The 8,939-nt window shown below is 46.9% G+C and overlaps 1 pseudogene; it reads right to left on the bottom strand.

Annotated features, from left to right (window-relative positions):
• Positions 1 to 491: 491 nt before the first annotated feature.
• LOC103201278 overlaps positions 492 to 8,939 on the bottom strand; it is a 43,744-nt pseudogene continuing 35,296 nt past the window's right edge.

An 8,939-nucleotide genomic window follows, 5' to 3' on the forward strand; every position in this document is an offset into this window, starting at 1 on the left:
GCTGAGATATAGCTGGTATTGTGAGGCTGGCCCAGGACTGGACAGTGTTTCCTTCTGTTGTACATAGGGTCACTATGAGCCAGAGCTGACTTGATGGCACTTAACAACAACAAGAAGAAGATGACAGGGTATACTGGAGAGCACATTCAAACAGGCTGGGTTTGACCTATAAAGATCCCATCCAAAATAGTTGTGATTCTGACCTTGTGAGGGAGGTATGGTCCAGTGAAACAATTGAAAAACGAAGGCTCTGTGAGGAGAGATGAACAGAACATGGTCCCCAGCATAGCCATGAGGTAGGTGCTGGGACTCAGTCATGCAGACGTGGCTGTTCCTGACACATCTTAAAGGCCCTCCACCGACTCCTCCAACCCAAAGTTCACTGGACATTAGCCTTTGAGGCCAAACTCAGTGTTCCCAGCCTCAGCATGTCCCTCAGCTCACACAAGGACACGTCTGTCCTCACTCTGAGATTAGGCCCTCAGGCCTTCTCACTGGCCTGCCTGCTGCCAAGCAAGTTCTGGGCCAGTGGCAGGCAGGTGGCCAGAGAAGGTGGCACCCTGCCTCAGCGGTGGGATCTGGGCCTGAGGCTGAAGGATGAGGGGCAGCTGTGGGGTCAGCAGGTGGAGCTGGCAGGTGAGCAGCACCTGTATTGGCTATAAACACAGGTTTGCGTGAAGTCATCTCTTCCCACAACAAACCTAGGACTAGCTTTCTGAAAGTGACCCTGGTGGAAAGCAAAGGAAAGAAAATGCCCAAGGGCAATGGTGTTGATTCTCTGTTCAGCAAACAAGCCCAGAGCCCCACTGTGCTGCCTCAGGGACCCAGATTCTCATACCTGAGCTTCTTTGTGCCCAGTAGGGTTGCTCTTAGCCATTGATGTGCATTGGCTACTACAAGAGATGAACTACGCAGTCTGCTCTGGAGGAGACACAGGGCACCATCACAGACCAGCACAGGCGATGGAGATTGCTTAACCTACTCACTACTGCCATCGAGTGGATTCCAACTCATTTACACTATAGGACAGAGTAGAAGTGCCCCCTAGGGTTTCCAAGGCTGGATATCTTTTTTTTTTCTTTAATTTTCATTGTGATGTGGGTGAAAGTTTACAGAGCAAATTCATTTTTCATACAGCAGTTCATACACATTTTGTTCCATGACATTGACTGCAATTCCCCATACAATGTAACAGCTCTCTTCCCACTGCTTCCTTGTAGTTACCTCTTCCCTGTATCCTTCTTTCCTATGCATTCCTGCCCTTTGAGCTATCTCCCTTTGCAAATAAATACTGCCCTTCTATTCTCCCATGATTGATCGCTCTAGGGAGTGTATCTACCTGGTGTAAATATTCACCCTATATGCTTGTCTATTGTTTGGCTGGAAGCCACAGGAGTGAATTCAATTCCAGACCTGAAGGGTAACTAAAAGCCATAGTCTGGGGGGTTTCACCAGGCTCTATCAGACCAGTAAACCTGGTCAATGTTTTTTTTTTTTTTTTTTAATGACTTTGAGTTTAGTTCCACATTGTTCTCCCACTCTATCCAGGGTCTCCTACATAGATCCCCCTCTGAATGGTTGACAGTGGTAGCTAGGCACCATCTAGTTCTTCTGGTCTCATAGTCATATAGGCTGAGGATCAAATGGTCTACTAGTCCCTTGGACTAATTGTTTTCATATATCTTTGATTTACTTCATTCTTCTTTGCTCTGGACAAGGAGAGATCTGTTGTAGCATTTAGATGGCTGCTTGTAAGCTTTTAAGACCCCAGTTGCTACTCACTAAAGTAGGATGTAGAACAATGTTTTTGTGTAGTATGTTATACCAATTGAACTTGATGTCCCCTGTGACCATGGTCCTGAGCCCACAGGTCCAACTACTCACTCCCTCAGGGTGGTTGGCTGTGGCTAAGACGTTATCATAACTTTGCCCCTTGTTAGCTCTAGAATATGTATGGACATTCTTACAGCACATAGAAATACTTAAGTAGAAAGATTGTCTGCCAACCTTATATATTGTCATGGATATATTCCCTTTTGCCTAGACATACGTGATCATTCAGCCTTTCTACCTATCTATTTACCTGTAGAATAATGTTTGTTATCACCAACAACACAGTGTTGTGTATGTAAAAGAGTTTATCTTTGTTGTCTATACCTCTTGTGCACCTCTCTGTGTCTCTCTTTTCCTTGGTGTTATTGTATTGGTCACTCGCTTTTGTTATATTGCCTTTCCCTTCACCCAAACCAATGCTTGTCTCTACCTATCTAGTAGTGTTTCCCGCCCCCCCCATCCCTGGTAACCAATAAAGAATTCCACTGAGGCTCAGGGGGGAGACTTCTGTTGGGGAGAAGGGAGGCCCAGGGAGGGGGCTGTGAGTGGGGAGGTGGGAGGCTCAGAGAGGGGACTTCTGTGGACAGGGAGTGATTGCTGTGCCGGTTCCAGGGTTTCTGACTTTCCTTGCAGGCCCAGATGACTGACTTCCCTGCTCCATTAACACCCTGACCACAGAGGTGATGGAAATATTTTGGCCTGGGGCAGACACTAGTGGCACCTGAAGCTGCCAATGACATGTTTCTCTGGGTTCCCACCCCCAACTTGCCCTGGGACCCTGGGGCAGCTGTGAATTCTTTCATTTCACCCTTGGGCACTTAATGCAAGTTGGGTGCACACGATGGGCTCCTTTTGTTCCAAATGGGCAGTTCACTGGCAGAGTGTGGTGTTTGTGTGTGTGGAAGGGTAGTGCTGCCCTCTGACTATTCACAGCCCGTCCTTCCTCTCCCTCTAGACAAATCTAATGCTATACATTCCCCTCCTTCTATCTGTGCTGTGAAAACATAACACATTGGCAGGTCTGTCATCTCATTTGGCCTTACCTCTCCTTGGTGAGGTCAGAATTTTTGTTGCTATCTTACTAATGAGTAAACTGAGGCTCAAAGAAGGGCAGGGACTGGCCCAAGGTCACACAGTGGATTTAATAGCAGAGCTGGGATTAGAATTTGTGTTCTGGATGCTAGCCCAGGGTCATTTCTCTTCCCCATCTACTGTTAAATCCTCTCTGCTGTGCCTCCATAAGACCGCCAACCTCCTGAGGCTCCCCCCAACAGAGCTGCTGCGCCAGTCCCTCTGAGGCCTTGCTCACCATCATGGGCCTCTTCACTGGCCAACCCCACCCTCCACCACTGCACCTCATCAGAAGAATGCTTCTCCATGTTTGTTGGTCTCCAAAGCTACTCTCTCAAGACAAAGTGGACTAAAAGTTGGCTTTGGCCATGAGAACTCCCTAGCCAAGAGACAGATAATCACACAGAAATGTCCCTATACCCTGGTGCAGAGGAGAGAGGGGTAGGAATACAGGAAAGTTCAGGGGTGCTGCCTGGAGGAGACAGCCTGGAGGTGGGTCTTGAATGATGCCTAAGAGGTATGCTGAGAAGGGTATTCCAGGAGGATGGAACAGCATGAGCCAAGGCTCAACTGGCCTGGGGGGCTACACAGTGGAGTTGGACAACCTGGAGATACTATAAGCAGTGCTACATCCAAAACCAAAAAACCCACTGCTATTGAGTCGATTACAACTCATAGTAACCCTATAAGACAGAGCAGAACTGCCTCATAAGGTTTCCAAGGTTGTAAATCTTTATAGAAGCAGACTGCCTCATCTTTCTTCTACAGAGCAACTGGTGAGTTAGAACTGCTGACCTTTTGTTTAACAGTCAAATGCCATAACCACTGTACCACCAGAGCTCCTTAGTGCTATGCCATTAGAGAGTAAATCAGTGGTTTCCACACTTGGGGCTGCCTCAGCATCTTCTGGGGAACTGACAAAATGCAGAGTATTGGGTCCAGCTCCTAAAGATTCCAGTTTGGTCAGACAGTCTGCACTTCCCACAGGCTTGTCCTCTGTTCCTATCCCCATCCCACCCCCATCCCACCCCATGGTTCTGCTGCAGGTTGTCCCTGGACTGCTCTTGGAGAAACACAGGCAGGACTGAGGTGACTTTGGCCAGAGGAGTGCACACAGAGCCCAGGGGAGGGTGCTGGGAGATGTGGAAGAAGCCTCTTAAGGTAGCTGTAAGAGACAAACCTACCAGCCACTCTGGGGAAGGAAGAAGAGGCAATCTAGTTTCGTAAAGATTTACAGCCTTGGAAACCCAATGGGGGTCGCTATAAGTCATAATCAACTAGATGGCAGTGGGTTTGGTTTTTTGGTCTTGGGTAGGAGAATGAAGGTCGACTGAGGGAGCTTTTGTTCTGCTTTGTTTATTTATTTATTTGCATTGGTAAAGATCTGAGCTGCTCAGAGGCTGGGGAAGGGGGGTGCAGGGCATGGGAGAGTGAGCAGTGGTTCCTATGAGATGGGGACAGATACCAAGAAGATGTCAGAGACCAGATCCTAGGGGGGAAGGATGATGGAGTGACCTGTTTGGCATCGCTTCCCTTTACACCTGCAGGGAGAGGGGGTGCCAGAAAGACCAGAGTTTAAGTCCCATGGCCACCATTTTCTCCATGAACTAACAGACAAAGGGCCCCGTGGAAAGAGGAAGAGCCCCCACCCCACAGTCCCCCATCCTTGGGAAGGGGCCACCCCTTGCCCTGGTCTCAAGAGCCATTAAAACCAAGCCCCATCCACTGTTTCCAACCCCCTGTACCAGCGCTCCCCAGCTGGGCCATGCACACCAACACAGCATACCATCCCATCACAGCTGTACCTTGAATCCCGAGTTGCCTCCTTCCAAATGGTCTCCCACAGCTCCTTGCCAATCCCTTCCTTGTGTGAGGCTCTCCTCCTGCCTCTATCACAGACCCTAGACTCCTGGGCTCTGACCTGCCTCCCTATATGCTCACTGAACAGAGGGACAGGCCCTGACTCATCTCTGGTACTGGAGCAGGGAGCCATGATTGCTGGGCTCTGCCTGGCCTGGTCAGTCAGCTGGTGGATTTTCATGCCAGGTCTTGGGCGCCCTCTCCTGGCCACTTCTCTAGGCAGCCAGAAGCTCTTGAAACCTTCACTGTGCTTTAGGGAAATCCTGGTCCATGGCAAAACCAAAAACCAAACCCACTGTCATTGATTCTGACTCATGGTGACCCCCTGTGTCACAGAGGAGAACTATTCCATAGGGTTTTCTTGGTTTTAATCTTTTTATGAAAGCAAATCACCAGGCTTTTCTTCTGCAGCCTTCATCACTAGCAATCCTCTTATCCTCAACCTCCTCTCAGAATGATTCTTTTCCTTTGTGCTCCGACTGAGATCCTGCTGCCTCCTAAGGACACTGATTCCTTGATTCCTCTCCCACAACCATTTATTCCTTCCTCTTGTTGCCTGGACAACATGGCCTGTGGTAAGTTAGGGGTCCTCCTCACTCCTCATTGCTGCTTCTAGGTCTTGCCCTCCATAAATACTCAATGTTGAAGCTCCTGTCACCAGCATATACCCATGCCCACCACCCCTCATCCACTGAAGATTTCATCACCTCATTATCCCTTTCCCAGCACCAGTTCTGTCATCATTTCAGACAATTTCAACACCCACACAGATGACGTTCCTAACCTTCAGTTCTGGATTCTCAGTTCCCCCACCTCCAAAGACCTAGCCTCCAATCACTCCTATCAGGAGTGAGTCAGCCATGCACTTTCATCACCTTACTGGTTGGTTGTATTTTTAAAAAATTTCATTGTGATTTGGGTGAAAGTTTACAAAGCAAATTCATTTGCCATACAGCAGTTCACACACACTTTGTCTCATGACATTGACTGTAATCTCCCACAAAGCAACAGCTCTCCTCCCATTTACTCCGCATAGCCACCTCTTCCCTGCGTCCTTCCCTCCCATGCACTCCTGCCCCTGAGCTGTCTCCCTGTGCATACACAGTCCTTCTGTTGTCCCATGATTGATATCTCCAAGGAGTATATCTACCTAATGTAAATGTTCAACTCATATGCCTGTCTGGAAGCCACAGGAGTGGGCTCAATTCCAGACTTGAAGGGCAGCTATGGGCCACAGTTTCAGGGATTCCACCAGGCTCTATCAGACCAGCAAACTTGGTTCCTTTTTTTTTGTTAAATGATTTTGAGTTTTGTTTTCACCTTACTCTTGACCTCTCTACCAGTAGCTATCTCTCCTCCAGAACCTCCATTTCAAACACCCTCTTTCTAATCACCATTTCTCCCTTTTCCAGCTCACTCCCAACTCCAGCATTCCTCAGTCCCATTCACACCTACCAACCTATCCTCCTTGATAGTGCCAGTACTGCTGTTGCTCATCCTCCCACGATTTAGACTGCATGGTCCATCCTTACAGTCACTCCCCTGCTCACACCTTCAATTCCCTTGTCTCACTTTTTGTTGTATTCACAGGGCAAAATCCCAGCCTTGGTCAAACCAGCTGTCCATTCACACTGCTCCTGCACCCCAGAGGCCAAACAGGACAAGAGAGCAGCTCACAAGCCTTCTGGCTTCACTTAATTAGCAACACAAGGATGTCCTACAAACCCACTCTTCTGAGTCTAGTCACTCTTCCCAATATATATATATATTTTTACTTTAATAAACGTTTGTATAATAACTATAATTTGTAAGCATTATTTAAGCATGTTACATATATTAACTCATTTAATCCTCATGATACTCTATAAGGTTGGTTCTATACTTATTCCCATTTTCAAGATAAAGGACTCCATGTAAAGATGCATCTATAAGCCAAGGAATATCTGGTGCTAGCAGACACTGGGAGAGAACAGAAAGGATTCTTCCCTTGAGACTGGAGGGAGCATGGCCTGGGTAACATGTTGATTTGGATTTCTAGCCTCCAGAACCGTGAGATAATAGATTTGGGCACTTATAAGCCACCCATTTTGTGGTACTTTGTTATAGCAGCCCTGGAAACCAAGAAAGAGACCGAGTGCTGAGCTGGGCATCCAACCCAGGCCATCTGGCTCCAAAGCCCTGCTTCCAGCCCCATGTGGTGCTGCCTTGCCAGCAGATGACTACATCAGACCTTCTCCTTTTTCTTCAAACATCCAAAACCTTCTCTCCCATCCTTTCTTTTTTAAGTAGATGTGATTTCTTGGAGCAGTGTTGTTGTGGCTGTTGTTGTTATGTGCCGTCGAGTCAGACCCGACTCATAGTGACCCCTCCTTGGGTTTCCGAGGCAGTATCACTATGGAAGTAGATTGCCCAACTTTCCTTCTGAGGAGTGGCTGGTGGGTTTGAACTTCCAGCCTTCTGGTTGACAATCAAATGGCTTAGGCTACCAGGGGCTCCTTAAGGGGCCGTGGATAGGACACCTAATATGCTCCTAATCTGACGTACAGGAGCAATGAGAGCAGGTGGCACTCTGGAAGCTCAAGTTCATGTCCAGTTTTCACAGAATGCTGACAGAGACCATCCTTTTAAAGATTTGGGTGAAAGTTCACAGAGAAAATCCATGGATTTACAGAAAAATTGTGCAGGAAGTACAGAGAGCTCCCCGATTGATACCAATTTTCCTCTGCACTACTTCTCCTATTATTGCAGAGGGGAAGTGGTAACTATCAGGGAGCTTTCCTGGGGTGCATTTGTTACAATTAATGAACTAATGCTGTTTGTTATTAGTTGCCATTGAGTCCATTCTGACTCACAGTGACTCCTTGGTGCAGAGTATAATTGCCCACAATTTTCAAGGCTGTGACTTTCAGAAGCATATCACAAGGGCTGTCTTCTGGGTGGGTTCAAGCCACAAACCTTGTACCTAGTAGTTGAGCAAACACTTGAACCACCTGTTGCTATTGTTGTTTGCCATTGAGTCGGCCCCGACTCATAGCGACCCCTCCTTGGGTTTCCAAGGCAGTATCACTACGGAAGTAGGATTGCCCAACCTTCCTTCCAAGGAGTGGCTGGTGGGTTTGAACTGCCAGCCTTAGGCACTATGCTACCAGAGCTCCTCTTGAACCACCTAGTGACTCTATAAACCAATATTGATACATTATTAACTGAAGTCCATAGTTTGCATTCAAAACCAAACTCACTGCCCTTGAGTCAATTCTGACTCATAATGACCCAATAGGACAGAGTAGAATTGCCCCACTGGGTTTCCATAAATCTTTATGGAAACAGGCTGCCACATTTTTCTCCTAAGGAGCTCAAATTGCCCACCTGTCAGTTAGCAGCTGAATGCCTTAACCATTCCACCACCAGGGCTCCATTTATGTTGTACCTCCCTATGAGTTTTGACAAATGTATGATGTCATATATCCATCATTACAGTATCATGCAGAATAGTTTCACTGCTCTAAAAATGCCCTGTGCCCAATGCATCGGTTTGTGTGTGTGTGTGTGTGTGTGTATGCTTTTTTTTTTTTTTAAATTGTAGCGCAAAATCCCCATCCTTTCTTACAGCTGATCCTTTGCTTCCCATTTTGGTGAGAAAATAGATGCAATAAAGACAGATCTTGCACCAGCTCCCATCTCCACATCTGCCTTCCTACCTGCATCTGTGGCCTTCTCCATCTTCTCACTTGTTATTATGGATAAAGTGTCAATGCCTCTGCCTTAAGGATGGACCTGCCACTTGTATACTAGAAAACACTCCTCCTCACCTACGTAAGAAATTATCATCCAGAAATGAGAGTCAGAACACAAATAGATATATGCACACCAATGTTCATCATACCACAATTCACGATAGAAAAGAGATAGAAACAACCTAAGTGCCTACCAATGAAGGAATGGATAACCAAAGTATGACATATATACACAGTGGAATACTATGCACCACTAAAGAATAATGTAGAATCCATGAAACACCCCATGACACAGATAAACTTGGTGGACATTATGCTGAATGAAATAAGTCAATCACAGAAGGACAAATATTGTATAAGTCCACTATTGTAAAACATCAAGGAAGGTTTATATATGCAAGAAAACTTTCTTTGTTGGTTACCAGGGGTGAGAAGGAAGAG

The sequence above is a fragment of the Orycteropus afer genome, unplaced genomic scaffold (assembly GCF_000298275.1).
Source record: "Orycteropus afer afer isolate SDZICR_OR568_19922 unplaced genomic scaffold, OryAfe1.0 scaffold00145, whole genome shotgun sequence".
NCBI classification, from domain to species: Eukaryota; Metazoa; Chordata; class Mammalia; order Tubulidentata; family Orycteropodidae; genus Orycteropus; species Orycteropus afer.